The sequence below is a fragment of the Artemia franciscana genome, chromosome 8 (assembly GCF_032884065.1).
Source record: "Artemia franciscana chromosome 8, ASM3288406v1, whole genome shotgun sequence".
In the NCBI taxonomy this organism is placed as follows: Eukaryota; Metazoa; Arthropoda; class Branchiopoda; order Anostraca; family Artemiidae; genus Artemia; species Artemia franciscana.
In genome coordinates this window covers 42,591,759-42,615,697 of record NC_088870.1, presented here as the reverse complement: position 1 = coordinate 42,615,697, position 23,939 = coordinate 42,591,759, and the positions used below count along the sequence as shown (strand labels likewise).

The following is a 23,939-nucleotide window of genomic DNA, read 5'->3' as shown; positions in this document are numbered from 1 at the left end:
GAAGCCCTTTCTGGGAAGAAGTCAAAGAGCCAATAATTTTATTTGAAATGAGGGAAGGCTACTGAAAACCCCTTTTCACCAAGTTTTAAACACAATTTTTCACTTTACCCTAAAAACTAAAAATATTTGAGTTGCAAGGACCCCCCTCCCCCCCAAAAAAAATTTTCAACTCGTAAAACGTAACAAAGTGCATATAAACAAATTGTTGATACGTTTCTTAAAGTTTCTTTTCTTAAACCCACCCAAACAACCTCCCCCCTAGCAAAAGTCTCCCAGAACAAAAATTTTGGATACGGCCTACCAGCCCCATTCCTGAAAATATACCTTAAATAGTTTATGACTTTATATGTAAGTAATTGATAAAAGCTTTGACTAGCCTCCTATTCAAAATTTTAAGCTGTATTCCTTATTATTAGTGTATACCATTAGCAAATCTTGGTGACACATACCACTTTTACTTAGTGCCCCTTACTTAGTCTAATAAGTATCACCATATCAAGCCTTTTTCTTCCTATAATTTGCTTCCTACAGAGATTCATCCCCCGTCCCCCTCTAATGGGCTTATATAGCCTTAATTGTACAGGCTTAACGGCCTGCCATCAAATTTGCGAATATATTATTATTATTATTATTATAAAGATATTCAAAACAGACAAAAATAGGGAAAAAGTAAGATTATATTATCTTTTGATCATTAATGCCTAATATAAATAATTATATCATATTTTGGTTAATTTCAGGCTATGTGAGACCATTAGAGGGAGTCTAGGGAGGAATTGTTAAAAATATGAACCCAACCACGAAAATAGCATAGGTACTTATTTATATCGAGAATTCGGATCACAAAGATCAGATAGGACAATAACCGGTCAGTTTACAATGCATAGTGATAGAACATAGTGTCTCACCATGGATGTGCAAATTAAGATTTGGGATTCGCCAAGGACCAAAGAACAGTCAATTATATTTTTCCAGGATAAGGGATTGTTTCCCAAAACAAAACAATGCGTCAATGGACGCACCATTTTGTACTCTTACAAGAGCAACATCTTTGGAAGTGTAGCCTAACCTAGCCTTCTTTAGAATTAACCAAACTTCTCGAATGTTTCTTGTGTAATACATAAGTACCTAACATAGGATTATTCATCTAAAAATACATATCTCATTTTATGTTAGCATGTCTCCTGAACAGGCCCAATTCTAAAATACACAAAGCCCTAATATTATAAACATTTATTCAATTTCAAAAGTGACTTTGAGAAGAAAACGAACCCTCACCACTAGTTCATATTAAGATATAGTCTGTAGACTATGTAACTAATATGTATCCTGGTAAATCCAAAGTAATTACTCTTCAGTAAAAATGAGCATCACTTTTTTGGAGAACATTCACACAACTTCTTAAACAACACTAATTTTTTATAAGACTTTATTGATTTAATAAACACAGATATCACTAAGGAAACAGTAGCTCTACCTTCCCAAACAAAAACTAACGTTTAAAGAGACACAAACACCTGTTACTGGAAACAACCCCTTAAACAGGAAGGGCTTATACCTCTTTAAATAATGAAACCTTTGAAGTTTCAATTTCCTGCATTGACCAAAAATAGGAAATGGTATCATAATACAAGCTACCCGTTTCTTGACCTTAAAGTTTTTTGTTTATCTGCAAGTTTAGGCTAGACTGCCTTTTAGTAATCAACAAACAGACAGGAGATCAGGAAAATCTTAGAAGGAAAACTGTAGCCTAAAAATAACATCAAGCCTAGGTATGTGTGCAAGAGGCTCGGGTTGTCTTAGCCTGACCTAGAGAAAACATGATTTCTTCCCAATGGCGTAGTTACAAAACACTTAAAAAAGCGTCACAAATTGGTTTATATAGTTTACAATTCTGGTACGTTTTTACGAGTCAAAGTTTCGGTGGGGGAGGGGGTTCAAACCTCGCACCCCATGTAAACACCCTTGTTTCTTTTTTGTTTTCCAATAGCTTTTAAATAATTCGCTGTTCTTCTGTTGTTTTAACAAAACCCTCAGAGCTGGACTTAGCGTAATTGAACATATTTGTGGGTTCTGCATGCAAAAACCCTAAGATGGGCAGATTCAAGGACATCAAAACAAAAACATTTTTTCGCCAGGGACCCGTCTTTTCCACGGTTGTGATCGTGATTTTCTACGATTTTTCTTTTGTTTGTTTCAAATCATAAATTTTACAGGAGAGTGGCACATTTTCGTCAGTGTTCCCAGGTTGAACTGTGAAAATAACTAAGCGAAACTAAATAGCTAAATTTGACAACGCTTTTCGGCCGAAAAATTCAAACATAAAAATCTGTTGATTCCCAAAGACAACTAGATCTTCGAAGGGAAGCCATGGCTTCCTAAGTTGACTGGTGTTATATGTTCTAGCTTATTTTATTTGCTGATTTTTTCACACACGTTTCTTTCTTTTAAAATTGGTGCCAGCTAATACCAAAAACTGTATAGATGTATGTGAAGACTCCTTTCAATAAAAATTGAATTCACTGTCATTTTTCATTATTAATATCATATCGTTATTCGGGGATATCACAAGGACATATCTTCATAACTGTAAATTTTCAGAAGATAAAACGAAAACCTCACAATTTTTTATTCCTCCTCCGATAACCGTAAAACAAAAACGGACTGATATCTACTGATTTTACGTGCCCAACCAGAGTTACTTTAGGAAGAAAGCTTAGAAAAGGACAAAATTAGAGGAGCGAAACATTAGACAAAATTGAAAACTTGCATGAATACAAAAACAATTTTATTTAAAAATCCAATGAAGTTACAAATTAAACCGAATGTAGGAACTGTAGGAACAGAAAATGTATACCTACATTGTAAAAAAGAAGTGAATGAAAGACATTTTACGGTGTAACTATTATCCTCGTAGTTATGGTCTATTGTTTGAGCAATTTGCCTCCCCTTCTGATTTTTTACTATTCTTCCCTAGATTTTGACAAATACCTTTTTTTGTATTTTCATTAGAAAACTACTTCTTTTATTATTTTCATTTATCAAAAATGCAAAAACAACAAAATTACCCCCCCCTCCAAAAAAAACAATGTTAAGTTAATTTTGCCTCTAGGCCTAAAATTTCATGAATTGGCATTCCTGGTGTGAGGGATATCACCAGCCCCTCTCATCCCCCTTATAACTCTAACTAGCACTCAAACTCTAACTTGGACTTTGCTGAAAACTTGGCTAAACCTCTGAAACCCTTTCCTGTCATTTTACTTCGCTAAGACTGGATTTAATAGTTTGATTTTCATTGCAAACAAAAACATTTGCATAAAATGACATAGTGAATAGTTTTTGTAAGTTCAGACAAGTGTTCGGCAAAGTCAAGTTAGAGAGTTGGAGTGTTAGTTAGAGTTATAAGGGGGTGAGAAGGCTGGTGATGTCCCTCACATCATGCCCTAAAGTTTAGCTATACCATTGCCTTCTTCTAATTATTCTGGTTGGATTATTATGGAAGCGCTTTGCAAACTGCTACCACTTTTATTCAAGGGAGTGGCATTTTATCACACTAGAATCCCCCTAGATTAAAAAAAACATCCTTTTGTATTTTCATTAGAAAATCACTATCGAATTCAGACCCTTACAAGGTTTCAAAGTTTTTCTTTAAAAAAATCAAGCATGTTTTTCTCATTTTCCCCCTTCGACTTTGAACCGTGCGGGTCATCAATCCTTCTTCATCGAATAAAGCACCTGCTATCCAATCAGGTAACATTGACTTCTAACCTTGATAATGATATTCACCCCTTTTTTCCTAAGTTAATTAAATCACGAAACGAAATACTATATCCGACAATCAGGTTTAGCTTCTCATCTGGAATATTACCTTACAATTCTAAATTAAACTCGGCGGTTGTTAAGGCAAATAGTTCTCAAACCAAACTAATATTGATCACTTTTTTTCAGAAAAGAAGGGACCAAGCTTCATAAACCCAGCCAATGACCCCCCTCCAAGGCTACTGAGATTTTCCAAATTTTTCTAATTATGGGCAGGGAAATTTTATCTTTTATCAAAATATACCCCCGTATGTGTACCTTTGTTACATTAAAACTAAACCCCCCACACACTATTGCCTTAACCTAAATCTTTCCATCCACACCTATTTAACCTATGCACGGGCATTTGCTACCTCTTCATTTTCGATTGGACAGCCAATAGTCTGAGGACACATACTAATGATATTGCTGATAACTTTCCTAGTTAGGAATGTAGAAGGTGAAAATACCGTTTAGTATTAAATTTTAAGGTAGATCTTTCAACTGGTTATTTTCAGAGGCGCCATTTGGGGGGGGGCAGGGGTGGGCAAATGCCCACCCCAGATTTTACAGGGGCCCAAGCTTCCACCAAAAAGGGTCCTTTGCCGGTCATAACAATAACACTATTTGCTATTAACCATTGTAAACTTTGAAAGCAGGTTAGATACATAATCTAATTCTCAAGTTCTGTCAAATGCCCGTTTCCTAGATGATTATATTAATATTATAAATTCTGAATATTTGCAGTAATTCCTCTAAGTTGATAGACTAAAATAGGTCAGTTCCTGGCCTATCATTTCTTGATGGAATCGTTCCTTGTTATCTTCCAATTGCACTACATAGAAGCAATTACGCGAGCGACGAAATCGCTGTCTCAGCAATTCCATGCCGTCACCGTCGACTTGGTTATTTCTCGATCGCGCACCCTGATTCAGCCCACAAGAAGCAAACTCACCGACCTGCGTTCAGATGCTTCATTTGTATCGCTTTTCAAGAAGGCTAAAGAGTTTCCAACAGAACTCGAAATTGAAGTACCTGCTGTGAATGGATCCGCGACTAGACCCTCCGCTGTTGGTCAGAAAGGACGACCTTGAAGAATTCAAAGGATCACCAAGCATCGGAAATAATTTGTGACAACTTTGACGCTAGGAAAGAATTTCATCGAATCTGGTAATTGAACTACTACTTTGGTGGATGAAATGAAGCAAGAATACTTCAAAACTTTTGACCGTCTACTAGTCGAATTTGACAGAAGACTAACAGATAACTTGCCAGTGCTGAGTACGCTTGAAGCCTTGGATCCAAGCTCAACCAAGTTTATGGACACAGAGCTGCTCAAGCTTTTCTCTTCTCTTTATGGCGAGCTGGATATCGACAGCATTCTTCTCGAATCTCAAGCTGGTATTGCCAAGCGTTTCTTGCTCAATGAGAAGAAAAATCCGGAAAACTTCCTAGACATTGTCGACCATCTTCAGGCATTACCAGTGCCTTACTCAGAAGTAATTAAAGTACTTCGTATTGCTGCCACACTTCCTGAGACAACAGCGAGCAATAAGCGTGTGTTTTCTAGCCTAGAAATAGCGAAAAACTACCTGCGGTCTACAACAGGAAATGATCGTCTCAGTCACCTCCTTTTGATATTTGCAGAGAAGGATTTAGTAAAATATTTGGACTACAACCAGCTTGTTGACGATTTTGCAAAGATGAAAGCTCGGCGGTTCCCCTTATTACCTTGAATGTTGTTACATTTTTTTTTCTTGTTATGCTTTTCATTTTTGTAAATATATTTGATCTGGAAGATTTCTGCTGAAGGGACACTGAGATTTTGGTTACAACCCTCAGCATAACAATGAAGGTTACTTTCACCGACGTATTGTTTACTTAAATAAGAAAGTTTCTCGCTGAGGAATGCCAGCCTGTAGTCTGGTTGAATTTTCCGCTTTCAGTTTAATCACTTAATCTCGTTGATTGTATTCTTCGTTGTTATAATTAATCTTCGAGGTCAGTGTGGCTGAGTTCCACATTTGGTTTTAGTACATTGTTTTGTGAATAATTGAGTTAAATAAATCTTAAGACCTCAGTGGTTAAGCATAACGCAAGAAAAATCGGTAAAATTATAAACAAGCTACTTTTCGCTATCTTGGAATGTGGTTAGATTAAAAAAATAAAACTTTTAGTACGGAACCCAGGGCATAAAACATACTCTAGGAAAGTATTGCCAATCTAATATGTCTATTTGCCTACCTGCCTCATCTGATTTCTATTTGCCTACTTGACAGGTTATACCTAATGGAAATTTTGACAAAACAAAATACTTAATTTTTGACTTTCAGTTTCTTTTTCTCTCGTTAAAAGTGGATGAAAATTTACTAGATGTTTTCCAGAGAAATTACCTACGGATTGTTCTGGGTACCCGGCTGACTGACGGCATTTCAAACAGCAGTTTGGACGAAAAATGTGATTCAATCCCGTCTTTTAGGTCTATAAGGAAAGAAAGGCTGAGATGGATAGGGCACATTCTGCGGATGAAGGATGACAGATTGTCGAAGATTGTTCTTTTTGGCCATCCGTCTGGGGCTAAACGGAAAGCAGGTCGTCCTCGTCTGGGGTGGGAGGATGTCATAAATAAAGATTTAAAGTAATTGGGAAGTTCCCGGAAAGGTGTAAAGAGGGAGACCTCGAATAGATTGGGTTGGAGGAGGAGCGTACGTAGCTGCGTTGGCCTCAGGCAGCTTGGTGCTGCGGTGAGATATTATTAGTAGTAGTAGTACGATTGAATTTAGTTATTTTGTAAGTATGAGAGGGGACGAGTTATTACTTGGGGAAAGAAGAAAGTATATGGGGCAGGAAGAAAAACGATCCTCAAGTTTGCCAAATGTTTGGGGTTATTGGGGAAAACCTTCTCAATTTTTTAGGGGAATGTAAGACATGATAGACTTAGGGAAATTATTTTTTGGGGGAAAGTCTCATTGATAAAAAAATGAATAAGAAAACTGAGAAAAAAAGATTTTGCAGAAATTCAAAAACTTGGGAGATTCCTGTGACAATAAATAAACCATAGAGCTCACTGGCAGATTCAAGGGGGACCAGGGGACCCCCCAAGATTTTTCTAGCGCCCTCTTTATCTGTTTTTTCTCTTTTTTACTCTTTTTTTAGAATAAATTTGTTAATTTGATTAATTATTGTCACCTTTGTCACATTGTGCCCCCCAAGATTTTGCTTATTGGCACTCTTGTCACATTACGCGTCCCAAAAGATTTTGTTCTAGATCCGCCCCTCATAGAGCTCTTTTTCCATAAGCTATAATAGGTTGTGTTTACGTATTGATGTGTTTGATATTAAGTGCTGACATTAGTTGGTTAGTTTTTTGTTAGCTTTGTTATGGCTCTTTTGCATTTTGTAGAATCAAATTATAATATAACGTTTTCTATTATCATTAGCACGCCACCTCAGTTTGCTGATCGTTTGTGGGCTTGTCAACTGCTATGTTCGGCTGAAAGAGAGAAAGGATAAATTTTTAATCCCACATCCTTTTCCACTCATACTGGAAAAATTATTGAACGACGTCAACAAGTTTAGGAAATAAACTTAATCTTTCTGCGTTACTAATTAGAAGACACAATGACATTTGTCAAGTTTTTTTTTTCCTCGAACAAGCAAATAATTACAGCTAAATTTTCCGAGGAAGATTAACACAGTGTTCATTTTACTGAACACGCAACCAACTGCAATTGATTTTCATCAATGACAGCCAATAAACACCATTCTCTTTTAAAGAGAACAGTTTTCATTGGCTTTCAGAGATGAAAATCAGTTGCAATCCATTGCGATAAGCTATAATGAACACGGGGTTGCTAACGATATCGAATCGAACCACGATATCAAAATATCGATATCGAAGCACACATATCGATATCGAAAACGATATTTGAAAATGTATGACTATTTTCGGCTTTTTCTGCTATCTACCGGTAAACATCCGGCACATAAGATCCAACATAGAAAATTGTTTCGAAATGGGCGAGAAGAAGAACAACGATGTATTTAATCCATTGACTCATACATGCTGATACACAGCATACATACCAGCAGCCTTAAGTTGGCTTGTTATTAAACTCACAATACTTTTAATGAGGCGGGGGGCTTTTAAATGTTGCTGAGGACCTCTAAAATAGCTCAACTGTATAAAATGTCTTCTAGACTTATAGGCCTTGCTCATATAATACAGAAATAGCTTTTATGGCGATTTGTATTGCTGAGGACGGCCCTTGGACATAGGGCCGAAATATTCATTCTAATTTGTTTCCCACTGTCTTAAAAAATTCCCTATTGTTCTTCTTGTTTTTGGTGTTTGTGATGGAAAGGCAGTGTGGTCTTCGTCGTTATTTAAAAACGGCACTTTTGATGCCATGTCTCAAGTGGAAAAGCTGGGGCTAGGGGACAACCAGAACTTTTTAGAGTGACGTTTAATTGCTCATTTAAAAGATGTTTCTCATATCTACGTGATATTTATCAATTCTACCATCCGTAAGTGTGATATAACATTAAAAACAACACTCTTGATGCCACTTTTTCACGTCAAAGAAACTCCTAAGCCTAAAGACACATTTCTGTTTAGCTAGCAAAATTTTCCGCAAATATGTCGATATACAAACCTGTCCACTCAATTAACCTATGGTGTCGAAGCTACTCGCACGGAGCTAATTTCTTAAGTGCTTATTTTTTTTTATTTCTTTAAGTGCACTTTTTTACACAAGAATTATAGATCCGTTTCTTCTTCATTTTTTTTTACAAAAGAAAACAATATTATGTTTTGATATTTGTTCCCGCTCTAAACTTATTTTTTCCTTCAATTCAAGTTTCCTGGCTTCTTAGCTTAGCTCCTTAATAAGGGTTGATGTGTCCAATCTCCCCTAGATTGGAGGTGATCAGAATTTATACACAAAAAAATAAGTTTTCAACTGGAACCAAGGACCAAAGGATGTAACGGACTTTTCCAAATTTCCACTAGAACTTTTCCAATTGACCAACATTAAAATAAAAGGGCACTAGAACTTCTATTTTCGTTGTAACGGGCCTTTTCCCAATTGGCCAACCTCAAAACATAAAATGAACAGAAATTATTCCGTATAAATAGAAAAGATCATAGCAGTGCTGTTTCTAAATTAATTTTAATCAAAAAATAGCATAGATTACTTTAAAGAAACGAAGTTTTTCCGAGGGAAGTAAAGAGCGAAGTTGAAACCTACAACGAAAAAAATTATTACTGCACAGCCTATATAACATATATCAATAAAACTAATGCAATTAAATCCGCTGGGGGACAATTGAATTCCATATTCAATTGTCTGGGGGATTTTTTTGTGAGAGGGAGGGATTTCCTATGGGAGAAATTCTCCAAGGAAGTTTTCTGTGGGAGAAATTCTTTATGGCAGAATTTCCCGCAAGATATATTCTCAATGGGGAAATTTCTGCGGAAAAAATTCTTCATGGAAGAATTTTCCGCGGGAAAAATTCTTCATGGGAGAATTTTCCGCGGGAGAAACTTTCCATTCGAAAGATGGATTTTCTAAAAAAAAATATAGCGAGTTAAATATAGCGAGGCTGCATGCAAAATGTGACCTAATCTAACCAAAATACCAGCTAAATATTTAACAAAATATAGTTACAATGTATTTTTCCACTGATTCGAAGCTAATTGTCTCCGTATACAAAAAGCAATAAACCGGTTATTGTCTGATTTTATAGATCCAAATTCTCGAATTTGTACTGGCTAACTGACAAGTACCCAATTTTTTATTTAACTTTAGCAAAGTCAAGAGTTAATCTGAACAAAAACAAGAGCTAAGAGCTCATATGGCACTTGTGACGAGGTCGGAAGAGCCGAGAGCTCATATGGTACGAGGTCGGAAGAGCCAAGAGCTCATTTGGACGAGGTCGGAAGAGCCAAGAGCTCATTTGGCACTTGTGAGAAGGTCAGAACCTAAAGTTAAACTTTATAGCACAAGATCCTTCTAAATATCAAATTTCATTAAGATCTGGTCACCCTTTCGTAAGTTACAAATACCTCAATTTTCAAAATTACCTCCCCCCTCCCAATTCCACCAAAGAGAGCAGATCCGGTCCAGTTATGTCAGTCACGTATCTTAGACAGGTTTCTATTCTTCCCATCCAGTTTCATCCTGATCTCGCCGCTTTAAGTATTTTCTAAGATTTCCGGTCCCCCCAACTGCCCCCCCCCCCAATTACGTTTGATCCGGTTGAGATTTAAAATAAGATATCAGAGTTACGAGGTCCTTCTAAATATGAAGTTTCATGAAGATCCGATCACTCCTTCGTAAGTTAAAAATACGTTATTTTTCTTATTTTTCAGAATTACCCCCCCCCCCCCCCGCAATTGAGCGGATCCGTTCCAATTATGTAAATTACGTATGCAAGACTTTTGCTTATTTTTCCAACCAAGTTTCATCCCAATCCCTCCAATCTAAGCGTTTCCCATCATTTTAGGTCTCCCCACCCCAAACTTCCCCCAATGTCACCAGATCCGGTCAGGATTTAAAATAAGAGCTTTGAGCCACGATATCCTTCTAAAAATCAAATTTCATGGAGATCCAATCACCCGTTCGTAAGTTAAAAATACCTCATTTTTTCTAATTTTTCAGAATTAACCCCCCCCCCCCCCAACTACCCAAAAGAGAGCGGATCCGTTCCGTTTATGTCAATCATCTATCTAGGACTTGTGTTTATTTTTCCCACCATGTTTCATCCCGATCCCTCCACTCTAAGTGTTTTCCAAGTTTTAGGTTCCCCCTCCCAACTCCCCGCCCCCATCACAAGATTTGGTCGGGATTTAAAATAAGAGCTCTAAGACACGATATCCTTCTAAACATCAAATTTCATTGAGATCCGATCACCCGTTCGCAAGTTGAAAATACCTCATTTTTCTAATTTTTAAGACTTACTCCCCCCCCCCAACTACCCCAAAGAGAACAAATAAGTTCCGATTATGTCAATCATGTATCTAGGACTTGCGCTTATTTTTCCCATCAAGTTTCATCCCGATCCCTCTACTCTAAGTGTTTTCCAAGATTTTAGGTTTCCCCCCTCCAACTCCCCCCAATGTCATCAGACCCAGTCGGGATTTAAAATAAGAGCTCTGAGACACAATATCATTTCAAACATCAAATTTCATTAAGATCCAATCACCCGCTCATAAGTTAAAAATACTTCATTTTTTCTATTTTTCCGAATTAACCGGCCCCTACTCCCTCCCCCCAGATGGTCAAATCGGGAAAACGACTATTTCTAATTTAATCTGGTCCGGTCCCTGATACGCTTGCCAAATTTCATCGTCCTAGCTTACCTGGAAGTGCCTAAAGTAGCAAAACCGGGACTTTAGGTTTTCCCCCTCCGACTCCCCCCAATGTCATCAGATCCGGTCGGGATTTAAAATAAGAGCTCTAAGACACAATATCATTCCAAACATGAAATTTCATTAAGATCCAAATACCCGCTGATAAGTTAAAAATACTTCATTTTTTCTATTTTTTGCGAATTAACCGGGCCCCCACTCCCCCCCAGATGGTCAAATCGGGAAAACGACTATTTCTAATTTAATCTGGTGCGGTCCCTGATACGCTTGCCAAATTTCATCGTCCTAGCTTACCTGGAAGTGCCTAAAGTAGCAAAACCGGGACAGACCGACAGACAGACAGACCGACAGACAGACCGACAGACAGACCGACAGAATTGGCGACTGCTATATGTCACTTGGTTAATACCAAGTGCCATAAAAATTGATCAGGAATGTCGAACAACGATATTTCGATTATACAGTATCGAAAGTAAAAATATCGATATATCGTTAATCAAATCATCACCCAACACTAACTGTAGATAATGCTCATTCCGAGTTAAGAGCGAAATCGCGACAGCTCAAAGACTCATTCCGAAAAAAATGAGCTTAAATATTTCAAACGTTCTGTAGTACCAGCTTAGTTTTTCCTCTAGCTGTTGATGATAGTGAAAACAAATAGCGGGATAGGATAGCTCCGTTTTTAGGATAATTTAGTTGTGAGGAAAAGTACTGAGGTATCGATTAGGAGAGAACTAAGTTTCTCTTATTAAGTAACAAAGCGCTGCACAGAACATTTGAACATATAGAACATTCAACATTCGAAAGACGAAATGTTCTTCACATAGAACATTCGAAAGACTGAAAAAAAATATGCCAAATGACGGGAAATCTTAAAATGTTGGTTCCGGACGGAATTGAAAATTTTAACTCTCAAGTGGTTTAATATTGGCTACAGATCATGTCAAAGACTATAGTAGCTTGTAAGAATAGAACTGGCACCATGGTCGACAAAAAAAAATCACCAACGCCGTCTAACGTTAGGCGTTTCTTGGCATTTTTTCAGGCTTCGTAACTGTGTTGTTCTAAAAAATTTAGACCTAGCACTTTTACTACACTAATTTTGGCAGCTATGCTAATTACACTAATTTTACTTTGTTATTAAACTTAAAAAAAAGTCAAGAAATGCCAAATGCTAGGTGGCTTTGGTAATTTTTTGTCGACACTAACGCCAGTTTCCGTTCTAATAAGTTACTAATACTATTTGATCAGTGTAGGAGTAATATGGATTGCGCTACCATTGCCATCCTACATATAAAGGTTTCTAAAATTCTCCCCATAGTTTCCTATAGCTTTTAAATAATCAAGGAGGAGGACAAAAGATTCATTTGGGAAAGTACTAACGTTCAAATGCTTCGTCTGGTAAAACAGGAAAAGCTTTCAGAAAAGAGGTAAAAATGAGGGTTTTTCCGCAAAGTACTGTTGATTCAAATGGACTAATCCAAGTTTAACTGCAGTTGAAAATCCAGTCTGCAGGGTATATTTAAGGCATGGGCTTTAGGTACTTACACTTCCTCTCCTCAAAATAAATGCTCTTGTATGTAAATGATTCCCTCATACATCAAAATCCGACTTTGGAAACCCCTTAGATATTACAATCATCGGAATTGTGTATTCCCTTCTTCTGTGAAAGAGCAAAAAAAAAATAATACAAAGCCAATCAATGGAGACTGATTGATGGGAAAAGGAATCAAGGGGGTACACACTAAATTGTTCAAAGTATATAATATATTTAAACATGAAGGAGGTATCTGAGGCAATGAAAACAGGGCTCAATTCATACTTGGAGGTATCGAAGGAACGATGAAAAGAAGGGACAGGATTTAAAGCAATGGGGAGCAAATAATCGTGCATAGTGTACACGAGACGATAGACAGTGGACAACTCCTTGAAGAGAGTATACTATCAACTTAATGCATGCCTGAAAAAGCGGAAAAAAAAGTTACAAAAAATGAATTTATGATAGGTTTCTCACGTGACAAAACAGCCCTTTAGAGCATAGGACGGAAATTAATGAAACGCAGCAGAAACTTGTATGTTTTATAAAAAGAGAAGACATTCCTTAAAGCCAAAAAAGAGACAAATGACGTAACATAGTTGCGTGTGCAATCCTTATTCATGTTAAGATGCAGGTTATTCCTTGGCGAGGACGACAGGGAATTTTACCAGAGGGAGACAACGATGACTGCAGTAATTCAAAAAGTACTGTGAGGAATCTGGGAAAAGCGAGGTGATTTACAGTCAATTGAAATAGAATGAAATGCAAATACTACATTTTATATATTGTATAGATAATAAAATTATAATGCTATAAATATGATATTATATTTATAATTATATCCTCTTTTCCACACACAGGGGTAGCTGCTAAATGGAAATTCTGACACCAAATGTGTTTCTTGATCTTGAAAGCGTTAAATAGAACATTTTACAAACAAAAGATTCCTAATAACAGTAAAAAAGTGAAAACAAATCTTAATTTTTTTTAATCTCCTTTAATATCGACGCTATTCAACACGCCAAATTTTGAGTTAACCCAGCCTAAGGGGACTTTGGGGCAATCAAAGGGGAATTTTCCCTTTTTTTGTATATTCAACCACTAAGCAGACTAACTAGGCAAATATTACAATAACTTTCTTTTATACAGAATGGCAAGAAAAAAGCTGGATTTCTTCAAATTGAGCATAAAACATAGTTTAAAAAACTGAACACATGCTCAGAACTTTCTACGATATCATTTTCTCCCAGTGACATCAGAGAACCAATTTCCACCTGTCGACTATTCAGTTATCATCAGCCACAATAAGACCGGTGTTTAGTCAAGAAATGAAATGATCATTTTCTAGACCTAGACCTAGGCTTAGCAGATTCATTTTCTAGTCTAGTCCATCTAGATTTGTCTCGAATAAAATTGCTTGACTGCTAAGAGTTTACCAAACATGATCTTTTGTTACAACAGGATGGTAATATAAAACCACCAATAAAATCTGGATAGCTATGAGTTGGGGAAATCTTAATTCCAGTAGACATCGAGGGATTGCTACTATACACGCTAGGTGTACATCTTGCAGCGCCACTTGTTCTGCTGCAAGTAGTACACTTTCCGCTTGCAACACCTCTTGGGACAATATGAGGTGCGATTTTTATCATATGTGATAAGCTTTTAGCCTATTTTGAGCGCAAGACGTAGTGTACACACTTTTTGAAATAGAGGGATCCAGAGTGGTCAGATGGGGCGCATCTGCGCCATTCCAGCGCCTTTTGAGGGGGGGGAATCGTTCATGTTGCGTATTTTCATTAGAAAAATGGAGCTTTCGACGCATTTTCACTTTTACGGTGGGACAACTTTAAATCAAACATCTAGCCAAACCGGAGGGACCTGTTACACTAACTGCTGTAAACAAATATCGTTTAGACAAACACGAGCGAAAGGCGAATACGATTAAGCACGCTTCCATTTATTTGCGGTGAGGAAAGTACACAAATACTTCTGTTTATATACATAACTTAATCACTGGTTAATCAACTATGTACAAAATCAACTGCAAGAAACAACTACATGCGAACAACCCAGTCATGAGGCAGAGTTGGAGGTGAATTCCTTGATATCTCCACAACAGTGCATAGACCCTTGGATATAGGTTTATGTCTTCTTATCAAGAACGTATCCAGGATTATGTTGTGGGGGGATAAGTAATTTTTTTAACGCATCAAATATTTGTTTATATTCATTTTTGTTATGTTTTTACGAGTCAAAAAACATTTCGGGGGGAGAAGGTTCAAACCTCCTAACCCCCAGGATACGTCCTAGCTTCTTATACCTCGTGAAACGTTCGTATCGCAAACGCACGTACCTCGTTTTATATCCCTTTTTTTAATGCGCATGTCTTGGTTTCTCAACTGGAGCGATGGCGGTCGAGCCAGGGCAAATATGAACGGAATAACATAAAAAGTTTTAAGATGACAGTCATCCGGCGAAACTAGGACATTTTTGCCTTGTAAACACATTGCAGAACCAAATAAAAGTGGTGCATATCGCAGCGAGATTAGTCCAAGAGAGAATCGTAAAGCAACAAAATGTCTTCAATAAAAAAACCACAAAAATGCGACTTTCCAAATTATAAATAACAATTATTGTGCTCGAATGATTACAGCATTTGTTATTTATGGTACATTCACTTTTTTTCATAATCATATCAACCATTACTAAAATTGACGGTAATACAAAGTGATATCGCAAAAAAAAACAGAGAATTTACGTGTAATTAAATAAACAAACAAGTGTTTTTAACTGAAAGCAAGGAGCGACATCAAAACTTAAAACGAACAGAAATTACTCCGTATATGAAAGGGGCTGTTCCCTCCTCAACACCCCGCTCTTTACGCTAAAGTTTAACCCTTTCTCTCAGCTCTAGTTTTTGAAACAGTAAAAAACTTTAGCGTAAAGAGCGGGGCGTTGAGGAGGGAACAGCCCCTTTCATATACAGAGTAATTTCTATTCGTTTTAAGTTTTAATGTCGCTCCTTACTTTCAGTTAAAAACACATAATTTTTTATTCAATTTCCGAACGTTTTTGAATTAATGAATGTTTTGATTTTGGTTCTCCGCATATGAATAATTAAAAGAAAATTTGCATATCAATTTATTTTTTGGCTAAATGGCTTTCTCATAGTTTTTGATCGGACTATTTTGAGAAAAAAAGAGCAGGGGAGTAGGCCTGGTTCCTCTCCAATTTTTCGGTTATTTAAAAGAAGAAACTAGAACTTTTCATTTTTTACGAACGTTTTATTAGTAAAATATACGTAACTTACGAATTAACTTACGTAACGAACTTCTATTACGTATTAATTCTATTACGTATTAACTTCTATATTCGTATGTTTTATTACGTATATGAGAGGGTTTGCCCCCTCGTCAATATCCCGCTCTTTACATTAAAGCTTAAATTTTGTCCCAATCCCTTAAGAATGACCCCTGAATCACAAAGGCCGTAGAATAAATAGTTGAAATTAATAAAATTACTTTAGCGTAAAGAGAGAGTTATTAGGAGGAGGTGAACCCCTCATATGAGCAATAATTCTGTTCGTTTTAATTTTTAATACTGCTCCTTACATTCAGTTGAAAAAACTTTTTCATATTTATATATTCATTGTTTTTTTTTTTAAGGCTAAAAAATCCTGCACCCCTTTCATGGAAATTCTCTTCCCCCATAACAAATCCCTCCATGGAAAGTTCTCCCAACATAAAGACCTCCCCTTAAGCCCCCTCCCTCAACCAAAAAATCCCCCGGCAGCGTCTGTACACTTCCCAATAACCATTACTATATGTAAACACTGGTCAAAGTTTGTAACTTGCAGCCTCTCCCACGGGGACTGTGGGGGAAGTAAGTCGTCCCCAAAGACAAAGTTATTAGGTTTTTCGACTATGCTCAATAAAATGGCTATCTCAGAATTTTGATCCGGCGACTTTGGGAAAAAATGAGCGTGGGAGGGGGCCAAGGTGCCCTACAATTTTTGGTCACTTAAAAAGGGCACTAGAACTTTTAATTTACGTTAGAATTAGCCCTCTCACGACATTCTAGGATCACTGAGTCGATACGATCACCCCTGGAAAAAAACAAAAGCAAAAAATACAAAATTCCTCATTTTTGTAGATAAAAACTTGAAACTTCTACTGTAGGGTTTTCTAATACACTGAATCTGATGGTGTGATTTTCGTTAATATTCTATGACTTTTAAGGGGTGTTTTCCCCTATTTTCTAGAAAAAGGCAAATTTTCTCAGGCTTGTAACTTTTTATGGGTAAAGCTTTGATGGATGAAACTTATATATTTAAAATCAGCATTAAAATGTGATTCTTTTGATGTATTTATTGGTATCAAAATTCCGTTTTTTAGAGTTTCGGTTACTACTGAGCCGGGTCGCTCCTTACTGCAGTTCGTTACCCCGAACTGTTTGATTATAAGTTTTTTTCAGTTTATGCGAACCAAAACTTGTAGAGCTTGGGTAAGAAATCTGAACTATTCTAGGATCGTTAAGAGGTTTGAAATAGCCGATCCCGAGGAAGCTGTATCTTCAATGAAAAGGAAACGCAATGCAAAGACAGTTAACCATCCTTGGTACCAGCAACTAATCCGTCGTGTGTAGTTCAGAACTGTGAGTTTATATACAATGTATCTAAGATTTTCTTATTATTTGTTGTTTATGTTAGCGCCGTGTGCCATTATTTGATATTAAGTTCTTTGTTTTTTATTATTTTTCTTTCCCTACGCTATTGCAGTGTTACTGTATAACGGGTTTTTTGATCAATAATAATAATAATAAATGACAGAAAACTAAAAAAGCGACACCTACTTTCCCGGAAATCTTGAAAAAAAAAACAACATTTAACTCGGGTTTTGGGCCTGATATAGAGGTATTCATATTTAATGAAACTTACATTATCAGAAAGTGTGAATTTTGTTTTTTTGATTAGTTGGATCAGAATTTCTTTACAAAGTTCAGGAAAGGGTAGCACTTAGCACACCTAGCACACCTGCTAGGAAAACGCTAAAAATCAGCTCAAAGGAATTATCACTTGAGCACTTTGCCGCTTTGCGAGCTCCCTGTGGTGCTACCTGCTTTGATTGACAAGCTTACCGAAAATATGACGTAATATTTCATTGTCTTTCCAGTAAAATTTCACAGTCAAATCACAGAATCTCAACAGCTCGCAATGATGGCTAGTCCTCTAGAATAAGTCGCTAATGGACCTTTTGTCTTCGTTACGATAAGCCGACGCTGAGACTCACAAAATGATTTTTAGGCACCACGTCACTTTAATCCGGAAGTATAGGATAGTAATCTTTCTCTTATTATGACAGTTGTTTTCCTATATCTATGGGTCTATTCCTTCGTCAAATGACCATATTCAGAATTTTGGCCATTACCACTCCTCAAAAGACGCCAAACCTTATACGTCTTTATAGTCATTTTTTACGGGATTTTTTTTTTGAAAATCTAGTTATGGAATACGGAAGTCAAAAAAGAAAACATATGTTCAGTTGAGTAGGTTTAGCAAGGAAAAGAGAAGAGGCGTTAACACACAAGAAATATGGAGAGATTTCTGATGTTTCAGCTTGCCTTATTTTCTGATTTTTTTTTTTTAAGTTATCTTGAGTTACGATGCTGCGGAAAAAAATTACGTATAATTCCTCATTTGAATTCTGAAATTCAACAGTTTAAAAAAAAAAACTTTAATGAGTCTAGGCCATATTGAATTACAAAACAAACTAAAATGTAGACTACTATTCTTGAAATAGACGTTTTCTAATACTTTCCTTTTCGAAAATAAGTCAAATTAGTAAGTAAGTTAGACCCCAAGCAATTTTGGAAACCTTTTTTTAGCATGCTGCTTTAAGGTCATGCTCATTTACTTAAGACATACGCTAATCGGAAACCTCTCGCTTATGGTTTAACGACGTATTTTTTAACATAGAAAACTCTAGTGCAATAAAAGTAGATATTTATGGATCCTGTAGAGTCCTTTCAAGCTTTTTGTGCGAGGGCTCAGCAAACGGGTAGCGGTTTTGGTGTTCCCCCTCCCCGAAAGTTTGGCCCAATGGATCCTGTGGTCAGATATTGAGTTCTTAAATGCTATAGTTTGTAGATACTCATCAACAAACACCACTTAGGAACAATCGGGAAATTTTTCTCTACACCAATGTTCTCCACACTTTTGGGACCGCAGCTTGGTACGATATTTAAAAATTTTCACAATTCACCTTATGAAAAAAAAACATTTATTCGCAAAAAAAAATCAACTGGTTTAGCCAATAGTTCAGCTATACTCTGTATTTGGTGGGATTATAAGGTTGTGGTAAGCTACGAGTTAATCCAACCAAACAAACCAACCCCAGGGACACTGCCAACTACAATTGAACAATTTAGGCCAGAGAATTGCACGGAAAACGGTCAGAAGAGGTCAAAAGGCATGATAGAGAGTTTCGCAACATGATTACGCTCGGTCACATATTGCACTAGTTGTTAAAACACAACCCGAAACACGAGAAAATAGGAAATCCTGCCCCACCTACCGTAGGGCTCATACATTGCTTCTTCAAATTACTACATGTTCTAAAATATGCAGCGTGACCTGGTTGGACAACGGTTCATTTCGAGCAAAGAAACAAATAAGTGGGTCGATACGTGTAATGCGGGAAAATCGTCCAACTTATTTTAAAAATTGAACTTGAAAGCTGCCAGAAAGATAGGCTACAACTGTGGTTACAGATATCCGTTTGCAACCAATTTTTAACAATAAAGTACTGAATTTCGTGAAGAAATTGCGGTTTTTAAGTTGCAGCCCTTATAAGAAAAGCATAATTAATTGTAAAATTAACAATTTATATTCATTTAAAACATTATATGTTTGTCATCAAATTATTTCAAAATAGGAGGTAATGAGGTTAATTTTATTATTGATCGAACTTGTTTATATACTCATCTTTGAGTACACCAAATCTGAGAACACGGCTTCATACAATAAATGGAGTTAAATGGTATTAAATCGCCTACCGCTTTTTCACTTACATTTGGAAAATCCCTTTGACAGAGCAACAAAAATCAAATAATTTTGTAATCACAATTTAATAAGAAATTCGACGAAACCCAAGTGATCTTTTCAGACCTTCACCTCCATTTGTGGAACGCGAGGGATATCAGCAAAAAGACAAAAAAAAATGTGTCCATAAAGTGGCTGTTAGATCTGTGCTTCTCTATGCAGTCTGGAAGTCTTTGACCACTGCTATCTATATTAAATCCTGGAGAATTCCATACTCCGACAATTCCAACCATGGTGCATTACAGTACAAAGGGTTGTTTTATATCACCCCCATTTCCTTGCATAATTCGGTTAAATTGTCTGCTATTTAATGGGTGAGACTTTATGCTGTTTACAAACTTGACACATTCTTTCAAATATGTAAATCAGTTCTTTTTGCGCTATAGTTTTGTTTTGATTACATTTTTTTCGCGACACGGGACAACTTTCCTACGACCCTGATATAGGCACTTGTTATGTCTCAGTAACTGTTTTTTCTTGAAATGGAAACCCTAAAATATCTTTATTTGAATGGCCTCTTGAACTAAATGGAATTCTTCTAAATTATTAATAAACATTATTGCAGGAGACAATCTTAGTTTTTCAGAGGGAAAGTTACTATAAGAAAAAAACAACAACTCCGAATTCCTTTTAGGCAGATTAAGTTTTTATTTACCCCTCTGTAAAATTCTTCTCGTTCCCTCCTTTTGACCAGAGAGTAACTACTGTAAAATGGACTAAATATAAATTGTTTTCATCTTATTTTAGATGGAAATTGATACTTATTTTTTAGAACTCTTTCTAGGCACATTACTCTATTGCAGTAAAAGAAAAACATTTTAGGAAAAGAAGGATTTAATAATTATTTTAGTTAATTTATCCCCTTCCCAGGGGACCAAATTAGCAAACAGATAATTCGGGATATCCTTTTTGTATACAGATGAGGGCAAAAAGAGATGGGATGAATCCACCAAAACAGGCAAATTATATGGAATATTACAGTGAATATGGAAATATTAATGCAAATCATGTTTTCTACTGTAATTTCAATACAGGATGGCAGATTTAAAAGAAAGAAGCCAATGGGCGTAATATTTTTAGTAGATTCGCGAATATTACCAAATTAATAGTTAATAGCCAGGAGGCTAAACCTCCAAGGCATGGTTGCCAACTTGCACACTCTTTGTGTAAAATGCACTCTTTTTACTTCAGAGGGGTGCGGAAGAGTGAAAATTACTCTTTTTGGGAGTTAGTTTTCATTCACTTTGAACGTCAGTAGTTGGCAACTTCTTCAGAAGTGTAATTATCCCAAGGAACAGGGTTACCAAATTGCACACTTTTCGTTTGAAATGTACTCTTTTATGCCTCAGAGAGGTGCGGAAGAATGAAAATTACTCTTTTTGGGTGTCAGTTTTCATTCACTTTGAACGTCGAATTTGCGTTTATTTTTCTTTTGTTGGTGTATTTATACTAGTGTGTACATTTTTTTTTTTTTACAACAAACTACATTTGTTGTAAATTATCATTATTCTTTATATCATCAAAGTTTTTGAGGGCATAACAATTATTAGCATCGTTGAAATGTTCTAGTATGAATAAAATGACTGATGACTGATGATGATTAGGGAAGAATACGGAGGAAATATCAACAGCAAAAATAATCTGCTTCTGTTACATTAAAGGCTATTATCCATTACATTAGATTAATAATAATTGCCAAGCAATTTGTATATTCGTCACATTCGTTTACAAACTAAGAATTGAAACTAGATTTATCCTTAAACAGTTTGCGGTACTTGTATGATATACATCCTACCTAATATTCTTCATCTAATTAGAACCTTGGAATTTCACTAAATTTTGGATTTTGGGATTTCCCATAATTTTGTTAATAAAGTATTATATATTCATCATAATTTGATCCCAAAATGATGGCTCCAAGGTTCTAATTAGATGAAGAACATTAAACAGGGGGTGCATCACACAAGTACCCATTCTGCAAATACACATTAAAAGTATACTCGTATATTTTGCAATAAATCTTATGTTTTCCACTGTATATTATAACATTTGAAATGATATGTATTTTTTTTTTTACAAAAGGATTATCTAGAATGTTCAGATTCTACTATTACCACTATTATCAGATTATAACACCAACAAACCACCTAAAAACAAAACAGCTGCACGTGCCCCCTCCCACAGAACTCTTCAAAGCTTAACTCCCTCCCATGAAGCTACTACTTCCTTAAATTCTTGCTTGTGACCACTATCCACCTCACTCGAGAACGTCCTCGTTTTTTTCCCCCTTCTTTCTTTCATTGCAGCCCTAGAAAGTAAGAATATAACAACTTTTTTGTACAATTTATTGTTTGACACATGGTCTTTCAAGTGGCACTTTATCTGGAAAAAATCTAGCATATTTCCTTCAATATTTCGAAACACCCATTCTTCAAAGCTGCCCATGACCTTTGTAATTATCGTGGCTATCAGAATCTCACCATTGATTAGAACTGCTCTCTCAAACATTGGAAAAAACAATCTGCGCCTTGGCTTCCAAGGGCAGCACTCAAACAGCGTTTGAAGATAAAAGTCTCCTAGACCTAACTTCAGGAGCGTCATTTCTTGGAGAGGGGGGATTTTATTACCCTTCCCCCATGATTTTTTTTAATCGTCCAACTCTTAAATGTCTTTGCCCCTTCCTCTCATCTAGAGGGTATTTTAATTGGAAAATCCCTCTTTGTGTGTTTTCATTGAAGAAAAAAAAAGAATAAGATTGCTCTCCCTAAATTTTACAAAACTACATTTTATCCTCCCCCTTACAATTCCTTGAGTTGATACCACTGCCTACCCTGATACCTACCTTGCACCAGCCCTAACTTATTCCTCTCTGAGGATAGTCTACTACAAGTTTGCAGCCTTTTATAAAATCCGTGCTTCGCTCTTCTCGCCATACATTTGGTTTCAAGATTTTGAAATGGAAGTAAGCCAACCTAAAGACGAATCAGCTTATTTTAGAGGTTTTAAGAATTTAGAGTGTAAGAGTAGATTTGACAATTAAAATGTTGTGAATGTCGTTGCTTATAACCCAAAAATAACAAAACGAGCATTTGATGACATTTGTCTCAGCCTATTTCACTCAACCCATTTGTATACTTAAAACAAAATATATTCTCTAATCTTAAGCATGATATGTGCAGACAGCACAAAAACCCGATTATTTTGCACAAGGTGGTCAGTAGGCTAGATGAGAATACGAAAAACCACCCATATATTCTTTTTTCAGTACAAGTGAAACGTGATATCAGGAGTTAGGAAACTAACTCCTGATTTTGAAATCTCTTCTCCCATCTACATATCTTTCTGATTCATTGCACAACTGCTTTTCTCTCCAGAAAACTTTTCAAAATTGGGAGTAGAACCTAAATGTAGCCATTGCAACATGCTTAAATTTATGGAAGTAAGTTTTTTTTTTTTTTAAGGGAAGTTTAAAGGTTGATTGCACATAATACTATGACATTTCTCGAATCAAAAAATGAACTTAGTTCGCAACATGTTCAAGTTCACACAACCAAGAACCATCACTAGTGTGGAAAAGTAAACATAAATGCAAAGAATCGTTATCCTTATTTTAAGGGAGGAAGGGCTTTCGAAAATTTATTTTTTGGCCTGAAATTCTCGCGTACTCTCAGTCGTTAAGGCCCATTCAAGAGATATTCCTCCCGCCTTAGGAAGAGAGCACGTTCTCTTTCTATTAACAAGTGTGCTTAAGGATATTGAAGACAGAGGCGATTTCTTAATCTTATATGCACTCGATGTCTCAAGAGCTTTTGACACGTGTGTATTTTCGCAGGTTCTGCTTAAGGTCCTTATGAAAGTTACTGATGCTGCGGTAATTAATGTTCAAGATATATGTTTAGAAATCTGAAAGCCGGAATTAAGGATGGCAGTCTGATATTTCGAATCCTGAAAGGTGTACGCCAAGGAGCTTTGACTTTTCCACTTTCGTTTAACAATTGTGTTACTGGTCCTCGAGATAAGTTAAACCGTACATTTATCTTCAGAGGAGTGGATCTCTCGTTAGTTGCGTTTGTGAATGAATTAGTGAACCTTTCCTGCACTTTCCAAGGATAATCATTGTCTTTTGA

The 23,939-nt window shown here is 36.3% G+C and overlaps 1 protein-coding gene across 4 annotated transcripts in view; it reads right to left on the bottom strand.

Moving 5' to 3' along the window:
• Nucleotides 1-23,939, bottom strand: part of LOC136030449 (uncharacterized) — a 173,759-nt gene that overhangs the window by 34,064 nt on the left and 115,756 nt on the right. The window lies entirely within an intron of this gene.